Source organism: Felis catus, chromosome B4, assembly GCF_018350175.1.
Source record: "Felis catus isolate Fca126 chromosome B4, F.catus_Fca126_mat1.0, whole genome shotgun sequence".
Taxonomy (NCBI): Eukaryota; Metazoa; Chordata; class Mammalia; order Carnivora; family Felidae; genus Felis; species Felis catus.
The window spans coordinates 45,791,494-45,805,314 of record NC_058374.1 but is presented as its reverse complement, the minus strand read 5'-3'; the positions used below and the strand labels follow the sequence as shown (position 1 = coordinate 45,805,314).

General features: G+C 47.0%; 1 protein-coding gene and 1 long non-coding RNA gene across 6 annotated transcripts in view; one reads left to right on the top strand and one right to left on the bottom strand.

Moving 5' to 3' along the window:
* The window catches only part of ETV6 (ETS variant transcription factor 6), a 315,993-nt gene that overhangs the window by 224,334 nt on the left and 77,838 nt on the right, over window positions 1–13,821 (bottom strand). The gene's annotated exons all lie outside the window — the stretch shown is intronic.
* Window positions 8,535–10,804, top strand: LOC123386535. The gene is made up of 2 exons (XR_006600544.1): window positions 8,535–8,978; window positions 9,859–10,804. It is a non-coding gene; the product is annotated as an uncharacterized LOC123386535 (long non-coding RNA).

The following is a 13,821-nucleotide window of genomic DNA, read 5'->3' as shown; positions in this document are numbered from 1 at the left end:
AGGAAGTTTGGGAGGCAACTCTACAAACTACATACTATTGCGTGGAATCCCGCAAGAAATTTGGTAACGTAATAAAAAAAGGCAATTGTTTAGGGAATTTTTCTTTGGGCAGTCTGCTTCTGAGCCTACATCCTGATGACATTTCCAGGAAAACCAATGTTAAACTCAGGCTCACGGTTTGTCTTCAGTTCCTTCAGACATGGGAGTTACAGACATTAAGACTTAAAAAGCAGTCTTAGTGGTGCCTGGGTGGCTCAGTCGGTTAAGCGTCTGACTCCAGCTCAAGTCATGGTCTCATGGCTCATGAGTTCGAGCCCCGTGTCGGGCTCTGTGCTGACAGCTCAGGGCCTGGAGCTTGCTTTGGATTCTGTCTCCCTCACTCTCTCTCTCTCTCTCTGCCCCTCCCCTGCTCATTCTCTCTCTCTCTCAAAAATAAATAAACATTAAAAAAATTTTTTAAAGAAAAAGTAGTCTTAAAGCTGATGCCCCCTTTCCTCTTTCCAGTCCTACTTTCCCGAACCTACAGATAAATAGAAAGTAATACAGTCTAGTGGTAGACTAGCGCCCATTATGGCTAAAAATGCAGCAATACAGGAACAAGGAAATTTCTCGGGAAGGAATGAGTAGATTCATTTATTTGAGTTCTTTTTACATTTTTATTTTACCTTAGCTGCCCTATAATTTAAATATCTTCTCTATAATAGAGGCATCAGTATAAAAAGTGTAGCCAAATCTTGGTGTTACCTGTGAAACGTGAGATTAAAATAGTCTTGTAGAAATTCCCACAAATTTCATGAGTTTGTGTTCTTCAAGGGTTTGCTGAATCTAATCAAGGCACAATTTTAAAATGAAAACCATTAGCCTCGACAATCAAAGTGTAAACAAAACACACCGGAACGACGGTCTGAAGCCTTTAGCCAGTGGTGAAAATGAGCATCATATCATCGACAGCATCTTCCATTCCTAACCAGTCTTACCACGTGATTTTCTACATCACGGGACATTGTGGTTTAGGATATGTGAAAACAAAAAATACCCAAAGCCCACCAGAAAGGGGCATGAAACCTGCAAAAAAGTATTAATAGATAACTTGAGCTATATAAATGACTGTCTAAGGCCACAGGACCCAAAGTTTTAGCACATGATAGCAAAAGAGAAGAGGTGGGATATGTGGCTACTCAATATACGAGCCAAACAAAACGTGTCCTGAAAGACGAAGAAACCCAATGGATTTGACGTGCTCCCGCCGCTACGGAACACAGACACACGTGGCTTACAGCTGCTACAGCATGACAAAGATCGTCCTTATCCTCTCCCCAGGTGGGCAAGGACGCTGCCACATTAGAAAGAAATTAAGTCTAGACTCAGTGGGATGCAGAGAAGAGGGGCTGGCCTAGCAGGCTTCCAGAGAAGAGCTCAGCTTCACCCCCGTGCCGCCACGAAGCGTGGACCAGACCCAGAGGACCCTCGGGTCTCCTACCTACCTATGTATGGTATTCAAGACTTTGAAAAGCAGAAGGCAAGGATCATCATGGAAGAGCATCACCTTCTCAAATAACAGTCCCGAAAGGAAAGGTCTGAATTCACTAGAAGGGACGAGCCACTCTCCGCATCCTTCCAGGCGAGGGAGCCAGGCTAGAAAAGATGGGCAGTTGCTTTACGGCCAGGTCCTGACAGGTAGCACGGCCAACGAAGAGACCGCAGGAGTGTTCTAATTCGAGCCAGGAGGGGAAGCAGATCATCAACACCATAGGGGAAATCAGTTTCCAGGCAGATCACTTTGCTGCCCGGAGGCAAAATAACAACAGTCCATCATCTTAACACACACTTTGCGATCTGTTCTTCCCCTCATATGAGGCTTCAATGGAAGGAGTCTAATCCCCGGGTTGCAAGAAAATCAATGTGTTCAGGCTGAGTCAAATTATATGAGAGATGCTCCCCTGACACAGTACCTGTCCTAGCTGGACACGTAATAAGGATCTTTTTGCATGAGGTCAGCTAGAACACCATCACTAAAGGGCAAAGGGGTTCACAACCAAAAATAAGAAAGGAAATAAATACTCTGCCATCGAAAGTAGTTTTGAAGTAAGAAAAATGTATACCTTGATGATATTAAATACTATACACAGGTCAACTCTGCAAGTTGGCTTCTAGCTTATCGTGAGACCTGCAATCAAACAACAGTAGGGTTTTTATTTCTAGCAGCTCCCATCGGAGGGAGCAGCCTGTTTCCCTTTGTTTCTCATGGGAACACAGGATTTTTTGAATCATCACTCTGCTGGCTGACCAAAATGCTCTCAGAAAGCGTAAGCTATGAAAGATTAAAATCCCACCTGCATCCTTTCAACAATCAGAGGTCAAAATGCCCTTAGAGCCAGAGAGCTATCAAATTGGATGTCTCGACTTTTACAGAGGCAAAAACTACCTCTTATGCTGAGTGTCTTATCCAAGGGCGCAGCTAGTCCTAATTCCCAGCCAAGTGCTAGTCCCACTACATCATGATGCCAAACTAAAATGAAATCAGTGAAAAGAGATTTGTAAACTTGAGAAGTGTAATAGGCAGGGAAGATGTGTGGAACCAAAGGATGTCAAGATGATGGATATGACAAAGGGAGTGTGGCCACTGTCCCAGACCATTCACAGACCTAGAACAAGCATGTTTGAAAGGAAGGAACTGTCCATTTCCCTAACTCTGACACCAGGATGGAGACGTGGTCTATGAAAGACACAAGTCAACGTGTATTACCAATGAGGGGAATTCTTCCTGAATATGCCATTTCTCTGGGAGGAGGAGGAGAGAGTGACAATAGTAAATACGGCCAAATCCCATGATGGCCCCATTTTTAAATACCCTTATTTATAGACTAGGGAAACATCAAGACAATTTAACATGCCCTAAGTAAACTCTACGGTAGCCCCACAAGGACAGAGGAGGCCCCAGTCACGGAAACCAGGGAAGGGATGAAAGGAGAAGGAGTGGGAAGAATTACTAAGCTTTACTCAGGAAGGAATTTTTTTTTCCCTCAAAAATACATGCATCCATTCACCCACCCATCTACCTACCCAGTGCTAAGAACTTACCCTACTTAGAACACCATACGCAACGGCTGAGAGTGGCTGTTTCTTCTCCAACAACCTTCTGACCTGTGATTTCAAGGCTGATAGCCAAAGAGGTGAGTAAAGGGAAAAAAATAATCCTTCAAGGCATGATCTTTTCCAAAATACTTACCCTTGCTTCCCACACATTGAGAATGTGAAGGTTTTATTTTTTTTTAACTTTTTTTTTTTTAATTTTATTTTTGAGACAGAGAGAGACAGAGCACGAACGGGGGAGGGGCAGAGAGAGAGGGAAACACAGAATCGGAAGCAGGCTCCAGGCTCCGAGCCATCAGCCCAGAGCCCGACGCGGGGCTCGACCTCACGGACCGCGAGATCATGACTTGAGCCGAAGTCGGACGCTTAACCGACTGAGCCACCCAAGCGCCCCGAGAATGTGAAGATTTTATACACACACACACACACACACACACCACAGTGGAGAACATTCTCTTTTCAACTGAAATGTTATTGATAACTCGTATCCATTCTCTTGTCTACATGGACAACAACCACAAAAAACGGTAGAGCCAGAGTAGAAAAAAGAGCTGTTCCGAGAAGAGGAGAAACACACTTCTTTCTGCAAGAGGAGATGAAGCCAGTGGGAAGGTGCTGCCATGTTACTTGTGGTGAACATAGTATCAAATAACCAAAATGAGCCTCTCGTTCTCAACCACCCGCCTCCGCTAGTTTTGTTAGCCAGTGAAACCATGCACTAACCTTCAGGTTAAACATATGGTAGGTAGACTTCCTCCCTGACCTGAAGAGGTTTCTTGACCTTGATGTCTGATCCAACAGACTTGACTCTGTTTATCAGCAACCGTGGAAAAAGTGGCACACAATTATAATCTTAAAAGAAGCGTTGGGGAGCGCCTGGGTAGCTCAGTCGGTTCAGCGTCCAGCTTTGGCTCAGGTCATAATCTCACGGTTCGTGAGATCAAGCCCCGCATCAGGCTCTGCGCTGACAGCGCAGATTCTCTCTCTCCCTCTCTCTCTGTCCCTCCCCCGCGCTCGCTCTCCTCTCTCTTTCTCAAAAAGAAACACTAAAAGAAAAAAAAAATTTTTAAATAAGAGTTGAATACACCAGGTTTTCCTTCGATCTCCAGAGCCTCAAGACACTCCAGTCTTTTTGTTTTGTTTTCTCGCCCAAAGTTCTTATAACAGTAAGACAGAACGTGTGGTACCTAATCATTCATAAACCTTGCCCTTTAGTTTATTTAGTAGCAAACATGTACCAAGAACTGCGTGCTAGACTCTGTGCTGGGGACTGGGATTACACAGATGGGCGGATACCAGTTCTGCCTCCAGAAGAGTCTGGTACAAGGGCAGGCCCCAAAGCACAGGATGCGTACGGTGAGGAGTGAAGTGTCACAGCAGACCGCACGAGGAACTGTGGGGTGCTGAGGGACTGTGGGGTGCTGAGGCATGAAATCTCTAGCAGTGGAGGTCGGAAAGGGCTGAGGCGACCTCACTGAGAAACATCAAGGAGGAACAGGTGTTTATCAGGCAGAATCTGACAATGTGAACACGTAGATGCTCTTAGCAGCCCCACAAAGTAGGTGTTCCTCCCCTCATTTTAGAGTGAAGAAACGGGACGTTGAAGGAAGTTAAATTATTTGCCCCCGCAAAGTTACAAAGGAAATGGCATGAGCTTGACCCCATTATCCAGCACGCCTCTCGAATCGGAGGTCTTATCTTTCTTCACCATGGTAATTGCGATATGGCTAGAATATCACAGGTGTTCAGTAAGTATTAGTTCAATTAATCCAAATCACCGGACTCCAAGTCCTATGTGATTTTGGCTACATCCCAGTCAATTAACCAAGAAATATTCAGATAAACGTAATGTAACTATCCATTTGCTTAAGAAATGAGAAACAGGTCTTCATGTAGGGCCATCACTTCAGGCCAAAAGCAGAGTAAACGCGTGTGCACGTATTTATGTACGTATGTCTGTTTCCAAAGAGCATAGATGTGCGTGCTACCTATGCTCTCTTACTCAGAGCCAAGAAAGAACGTGGATTTTCAACAGCAGTTCAGTTCAGCTTTGCAATTACTGGCACAGAGAGCAAGAGAGAGAGAGAGAGAGAGGGACGGAGGGAGAGAGGAGGAGTGGGGGGGAGAAAAGGAAGGTTCCTCACAAACCCAGACCCATCTATCTTCCTCTCTTTTCTCAAAGGCAGCAACTAGAATTGATCCGTGATAGCTTCTCCTGTCTTACGGAAACACCCAGAGAACCACAGAGCCTTTGTACGGAGGCACAAATGATAAGGAAGACCTCCTTTTTTCAGTTCATTTGTTTTGAATTGAAGTTTAAGCAAAAACTCAATTTAAAAACCAAACCACTGCAGCTCATGTATAACTTAAGATTCTGAAGTCACAACTAAAAATAAAAAACTCCATGTTGTTCCTGCATAAGCACACTTCTAACGACCTGACTGCATCAGACAATACTGTGGATACGCATCACCCTCAGAGTTCTGTGGGGTCTTATGAACTGATAAGAAGGATCTGTACGGTATCAGACACTAAGCCAAACAGAGAATTAATCAAAGACCAGATTCCATTTTCTACATTTTCTAATGTTCCTTCATTCCACGAATATTTATCATGGAACACCAACGCTATGCCCACCCCGTGGTCCCAGGCACGAAAACCAAGATGGAGCCCTGATGTAATGGGCTCCTTACCAAGTGATAGATATGAAGAGACAGTCACAAAATCATGGGAAAGCAGTTTCAAAATGAGTGTTCAGAAGACACAGGAGAAGGACATCTCATCCAGACCCAGGGAGTCCAGGAAAAGGCTCCTGGGAGAGAGACCTGAGGATGAGTAGTCAGTTGGGAGAAGATAGAGGAATATTTCAGAAAGAAGAAATGGCAAGGGCAAAGACCAGGAGGGGAGAGGACCTTCCTGGGATCCTGTGGAGTTGGTGTGGGTAAAGGGAATCCGAGGGCAAGAGACGAGGGACAAGAACAGAGAGGTAAGCAGGGCCGGATCACACAGGGTGTCGTGGCCTCGTTGGGGTTAGCTGGGCTTTCACCTGCCCTCAGGGAGTTTCTGGAGTCTTCTAGGAAAGCACAATGATGGGGGAGGGGGGGGTTGTGGGGAGGGACAGGCTGACCGAGCAGTGCCTCTAACAGCTCCTGCATTCCAGGCTGAGAATAACTGAGGAGAGGGGACAATGCTGGATGCTGCTCACAATGTCTCCACCAATGACTGTCCACAGTCATCTCCAAGCCATCACCCAGCCTGGGCCCACTGCACACTAATAAGGAAGGGGACGCGAACAAGCAGTGAGTGGCCCCAGACTGTGGCAAGAAACACAGGGCAGGGAGCGAGATAGGAGCCTTCCATTTGCCTTTGGCGACTTTTTCTTTGCAGCAGCGTCTCCTTTAACCATTTCTAGGTACACAGAGCTCCTCAACTCCCCCTATTTTCTAGGGGGAGGAAAAGAAAAAAAGCTCCACGTCTCACACGTCTCATCTTCAAACTGGCATTTCCTGTGAAGGTACAGTAGGTGCTAACTAACTTTAGAGGGCTGTACCATGATGTCTGGAAGAGTGCATTCTTTCCAAGTGACTGAAACGCGTAGAGGTCCCCGCCCAGGGATGTATACTACTTTTCAGATATATACCACTACCACTAAAGCACTTCCGAGCGCTTTTTTTTTTTGGTTTGTTTGCTTGCCTCCTTTATTTTTGCCCTTTGTAGCACAAAAACAAATGGCGATCTCTACGAGGTCCTCTCTGAATGGTTTCTGGGTAGTTCGGAGATGGACGTAAAACCACCTGGGCAGTGCAGGTAGTTTGGGGGCAACAAAGATCCCGGGGTTCTTGCTTCCCGTGGTGATCAACTTCCGCAGGTTGGAGAACGAGGCTCACCCCTGCGGCTGCTGCTAGGTCTGTGACTATAAATAAATGTGTGTATGCCAAGAGGCAAGGCCTGCCCCGGGAGCCGAAGGGGGCCTAGCTGTACCGGCACAGCCCGTGACATATCCGATGCCTTCAACAGGAGCTGCAGCTTCCCTCCTGCATTAGGAGGGCTGTCCCTCCTCAGATTACCACCAGGCTCCCCAGCACCACTCCGAGCGAGGCAGGGACACAGCCACAGGCCTCCTGAGCATCTGCCCGGTTCCCAGCTGAATGCGGGACATGGGATGAGGGACAGTGAGACGAGGATGAGCAGTCTCCCTCCCCGCCCCCACCCTCGTCTCCATCATCACTCCGGGAGATGGATATTCACGCTCTCCTGGAAAAGAGCAGCAGGAAGCAGCTGGCTTCCAAATGTAGGGTTGCACAACCAGGTCATCGTGGGGGAAAAGCATCAAAAACAAATCTAAAAAATCCCCTAGGCCCAGAGCCACAGCGCACAGGGCCACAGAAGGTGGCGGACCAAGGGTGTTTCCATTTTCTCTGGCTGACTTCTGCATACCTTCGTCACGTTAAACTACAAACGCTGTCTCCTCTTTGGATCGTAAACCCTCGAGGGCAGGCATCAATGACTGCTTTTGGAATTCTCCAACTTGGAGCTATGGTACTACTTAACAAAAATCCCTCTTTTAAAAAAATTACTAGTTTTTTCACTCTAAAAGCCTCAGCTTCCCTTCCGAGGTCACCAGCTGGCCATCTGCTCTCTGGCCCAGAATCCTGCTTTCCCTCTTCCTCCACATTCGCCTTTGAGCACCCTCTGGCATTTCATATAGCGAAGTCCCGTGGCCTATGGAACCAACAAGTTCAAACTCAAGGCGGAAAAGGAAGGACGCTAATGCTCCGGCCGTGTGAGCGCATGCTCTTGTTTGCTGATCCCACACGTTGTACTTGCGGGGGTGGTCTGCCGGTCCCCAAGGTCAAAGCCGACAAACCCGTCAGATGCGCATTACCGTGACCTTGTACATTTTAGAGCAAGGTGGTACAGAGGCCATTCTTTGTGAGTAAAGACACATTCCCTGGGATAGATCGGCATCGGCAGAAGAATAAAAACAACACCGGCTTCACCAAATTTCATGATATGGCCCCTCCACCACGGAGCTTTTTATGCTGCATTGTACTCACGACAGTCGCGAATCACTACCAAATCCCAAGGGAGAAACCGCGGGCCATCGTCCGACCAGGCAGGGAAAGAAAAAACCATTCTAACACTAGTCGCTGGTGACATCTGGCCAGGATCAGACACAGGACCATGAGGCAAGACAACAGTGGAAAACGGGATACAGCAATAAAATGCAACAAGCTCTCTTATGTAAGAGATAAACCCGTGTATCTGGGACAACCACGTGGAGGGCTTGGGAGGAGAAACACTGATTTGCGAGGCAACGCATTCACTCATTCACACGCCATAATTTTCCTCTCAATCACGGCCCCTCAGACACCTCGTTATTCGAACTTTGTATGACTACAAAGTTCAAGACCTGATTTTATTGCCTTTTCACACGGAGGGCTAACTCGCCCAAGTCTCCCCTTCATTACTCAGGCAGCAAAAGGTTGACGCTGCACGCAGTGGTTTCCTTTCGATACCAAGCATCCCTCCTGCCTTTTTCTGGTGGCAGTCGGAGCCTCGTCTCCCACACCCAGCCCACTGTCGGGAGCCATCTCGGTCGCCTTCCTCACACGCGTCCCCAGACTCCCGCTCAGCAGAGTAAACTCCTCTCACATCCTGCCCAGCACACCCCCTCGCACACACCAGCCCCACCCGCTTCGGAAGGCTGCCCCCTCCGCAGTGGGGACCGGCACCCTGTCACTCACGCACCCTGGGGCCCTACAGCCTGGCCCCGGCACAGCCACAAATGGCCGGCTACGAGACAGCAGCCACACAGACACCCGGCTCCAGCAGCTGAGACACACACGCCCTTCCCCTTCTGTCACGGAGTGTTCAAGTTCAAGGTTAGTGACAAGTGCCAGGTTTTGGTGGCTGCAAAGTCCTCTGGTCGGTTTTAAGGCTAAGGGAACCGAGAGGGCTGTCTCATCACACGGCCGTCCCACAGCAGTATGACGGCAATAATAATGTTTGCTCCTGGCTCATTCAGGGTTTCCCACAAAGCAGCTACTGTGGACTCTCCCGGTGCTCTGAGCCATTCTGTTCACCCCCTTCCTTCCCCTCACCTCGAGGGCATTTTACTGCCTCTCTGAAGCTCACTATCGCTGAGCGGCCCCTTTTCCTAAGACGTGGCGACTCTGTAACAGCCAACATTTCATCTCAGTGACCCCACTGTTAATACGTGGTAAGGGTCAGCGAGATTCCAATCGGGTGCTCGTCTGGTATGGGTAGCATGGTTGATGGGCTCCACCGCTGATTCCCTCTTAAACTCTCCTTTAGCTCTGCATTTTGGCGAGCTGTATATTATATGCAAGCTTTGTTTCACCCCATTAACGGAGGACAATTGTATTAGCCATATGAGTCTGAGTTCCCATGTTACTTAATTGCTACACTGCTGTGTTAACGAAGTTAGGAGGGGGTTTGGCAAGAGCGTAGATCACCTTCATGTTCAGATATTTGTGGTTTTATTTTTTCTTTTGCCAGCTTGCCTCTCCGTTTCAATTGCCTACCATCTGCCTTTGAACAATCTAAGTGCGAGCAGATAGATTTTATTTGGAGGATGAAATGCTTTGAGCTCATCCGAGAAAAGCATTTTCATATACTGGTGTTCAGGGCATTCGCTGTTTAATAGGATCTCGAAGGCAATTCGGTTTGGGGTGGGAGTTGGTTCCTTTCTATAGTTAAAGTGCACTGTGAAATTAAAACCTTGCGATATTTTTTTGGCAGAAGGAAACAGGGTGGTCAAGGAGGCGGCATGGAACTCTCACCTTAAAATGAGCCCCACGACACCCGATGGGAGTGCAGGTGGCAAGACAGAGGAGTGGATGCTGTATTATGTTCTATTTCCTACTTCACCATCCTTAATTCACTCTGAATTCAGAAACAGAAAACCAAAAACAAAAAACAAGACCCAAAAAACAAACGTGAAGCATGTAAGAGCTTCTGAGTTTGTGGTTTTGCTTCACGACCAAAAAACACCCAAATGAAAAGTAGATCCGTTCACTTAGTCCACCTGGTTGATTAAAACAAACAAACTTCCCACTAATTAGAGTGATGTGACTTGAATCTGTCATTTTGAACATAAAGCCTGAAGTAAAACCAACGACTGAATTAAAAATCAGTAAGCTGGCTGGGTGTCAGGAGACCGGGGTTCTAGTTGGAGCCTAAATTTCTAAACACTGAAGCTCCAAATATCTACATTCAGCGATCCTCACGACTACCGTCTGAATTACACGTGCTCGGCCGTCAGAACTGACCGGATAAACATCACGACGCGGCTTGTCCCAAGCACTGCACGGCATACCGACGTTTAACGAAAAGAGAGAAACGAGGCTTCCAACTAGAGCCCTGTTAAACAACTCTCAGACTATAATAGCAGTGCCTTGAGCCAGAATCTCGATTTTCTACCCCACCGCTAAACCCCGCTGGCTCCCAGGTCTAAGCTAGTAAGTCCTCATGGTTTTGGACCTGCGGTGAAGGCTAAAACTGAGTTCCAAAAAAAAAAAAAAAAATCAACAGCTCTCTCCGCTCCTCCTCTTCAGGACCAACTGAGATACAAGTTGGGGTGGGGGTGGGGGTGGTTCCTGTCCTGGGAAGCAGACATCCTCAACGACATTTACGGTTTGGGTCATTCCCATCACTTCTGAGAAGCAAGGCAGATAAGGAAAAGCAAGAAAAATCCACAATCCCTGCTCCCTCACCTCTCCAAAAAGCACACATGATTTTAATAAGATGTAAGTTGCTCTTTGTTTTATTATATATCCATGATTAAAATCCTGAAAGGAACATTTTGAGGTTGTTTTTTTTTTTAAGATTTTATTTTTAAGTAATCTCTATGCCCAACATGGGGCTTGAACTTACGACCACGAGATCAAGGGTCACGTGCTCTACCAACGGAGCCAGCGCCCTGAAAAGAACATTTTAAAAACTCCACAGGGCAAGTTTCGAAGTGCAGTACTTATGGAAGCGTCGCGCCTTGCGTGGAATAAAATTTCACCTGCTCACCTAACCATATGAAAGCTATTAGAGGCCACTTCTCATTTACAAAGAGGGAATTCGCGTGTATGCCTGGCCTGGTCTTAAAACTGATCCTATAAGCTACCTCCCTAAATCTTCTCCCCATTATTTTTAGAAGAGTGAGAACTTCTCTGCTTTCATTCCCAAAATGATGTTGCTCTTTGATGGGAGTATGACTCAAACAAAATTCCCTCAACTTCTTCTATCTATTCCCAGAGCAGGGTATGTCGCAAACAGGATGAAACTACCCTTAGAGCAAAAAACCGTACAAATGGGTAGTGATAAAGCGTCAGAGGATATGGCTACCTCAGTAAAAGTCTGAATCGGAAAGCCTATTTAAAGAAATGCACTGTTGCCACTTAAATACATCACAGCCCACATTATAAACTCTGCTATAAGACCAAAAATTATAATTCCCAATTGGCTAAAACCGCAATGTATCATAAACGTTAAAACTCTTAACCGACAGAAATTAATTATTAGTTGTCAAAATTAAAGCAATAATGACAATTTCTCAGTCCTCTATTTGAAAAACTTTTACATTTAAACTGGGTTTCTTACCCAAACGGAGAGCTGCATAAATTACAAGGAAGAGAGTTACTTTCAAGCTTTTACTGTGTAAGAAATCTCACAAACGACTTCTTTCCGTAAATCTGGAATTACTGTTATACCGAGAGCTGCCCCAATTCCACTTGTCTTCCCCTATTTCCAAAGGGCATGCTTCCCGTAAGTGCCAAACACTCACCATTATGTCCATTTAGCAAATTTAGGTAATGAAAACTGGCATAATCTCTAATTAACAGGAATATCAGTGTTCCCCAAAGAAACAGAAAAACTTAGAGGGAAAAGGGAAACAATAAACTACAGAATGAGCGAACCAAGGTGAACCATTAAGTACTAAAACGGTAATTTGGGAAAGGAACGTGATTGGGGCAGAATCGTCAAAAAGCAGAAAGAGCACACAATGGTGTTGCAGGTGAGGGAGCTGGCCGGAAGGGCATCGGAGCCCGCAGTCCTGGGAATACAGCACACCTGTGGGGGAGGTGGGGGTCACCTGGGCACCTCCTGTTTTAAAGGTTCGCCAGCCAGACATGATGCATGGGAGGGCACTGCTTGCTATTTGGGGCATATGAATGAATGCATGATGAGATGAAGGAGAAACTACTTAATTGTACTGGGATAAAGAAAAAGCAGCTTTCTGTCTGAACAGAACAAGGAGAGTGCTCCCCAAAATGACTTTACAGAGGTGAAGGGAAAACAACGACTGGAAGAAGATGAGGGGGGAACCAGGGAGAGGTGGGGAAGTGAATGGTAAAGCTAAGTAGGCTAATAATAGAGAGACAAGGAAGTCGTGCGCCACAGGAGATAGAGACGCAGAGGAAGAAGAGCCTGGGAATCGCTGGTAATTATCTCACCGCGCAAGAGGCAGCACAGACAGGGCCTTAAAAAAGAAGAGAAAGGAAAAGAAAAGGTCCATGATCGGACTTTTGGATCGGACTTCGAAGCCGCCCACAAGGCAGGCTTGAGATCGTCAACCGTGGGCCTTATGGTAAAGAATTCTACTATTGGTTGTGAACAGTATTTTGATGTTCTGGGAATGTACATGGGGTTGATGCGGTGTAGGAACTACAGTAATGCCCAGGAGAGGCGCAGCGAGTTTACAGAAAACTCCTCAAAGATGTGCTGCACATGTGCGTGGCTGTGTATATACCTAGACCCCCACGTGAAGTCTCCCGCAAAGCTGCGGAGAGTTCTGAGGGTCTGAAGACACGACCCTGAGTTCAGTACAGGAAGCTGGAGGAAAGTCAAGTGCCGGAATACATGGGGCAGTCGCCTTCCATCGTCGAGCGCAGGACCTGCCAAAGGAGTCGGACCCCTGGCCCATGAGGTCCAACAGCCTGTCCCAAAGATGGCCAGCGAGGTGACATGTGCTCGTGCGTGTTTGTTTAACAGAGGTAGCACACCTGGCCGGGCCATTGTGCAATCTGATCCCCCAGGGGGAAAATTTCTTCCTGATCTCAGCTCTGATCAGATTCTGCCCTGAAGCATTCAGGCTTAAGTGTCCTTGCGACTTCTATCCAGAAGAAAGACAAACATACTCAGTAATCCTTCTCGGTCCCAGCCAGGGGTCGTCAAAATGGAACAAGTTCAGAAAAGACCCACCGCGGGGTGGTATCTAGGTCACGGGGCATCACCTTCGCCACTCTGGAAGACTGGTTGGAGGTGAGGCTCTTCCTCAACAGCTCAGATCTCACAGGATTTTATTTTCGATAAAAGTGATTTATTAAAATATAACAGCATACCCTTTGGTAAGGCTTGCAACGTAAATAAAAAACAGTGAGGAGTCCTTCACCAGATCACACATCACCACTTAGGGTTTGGAAAATGTGGTAACTTCTCATGGTGGTGGTGGGGGGGGGGGGGTGTCCCTCCCACACAATTGCATGGGAACTTGCTATTCTCCTCTTGTTTATATTTCAACAACTCATTAAGAAAAGTGTCCTCAGGGACGCCTGGGTGGCTCAGTTGGTTAAGCGTCCGACTTTGGTTCAGGTCATGATCTCACAGTTCGTGGGTTCGAGCCCTGCGTCTGGCTCTGTGCTGACAGCTCAGAGCCTGGAGCCCGCTTCGGATTCTGTGTCTCCCTCCCTCTCTCTCTGCCCCTCCCCCGCT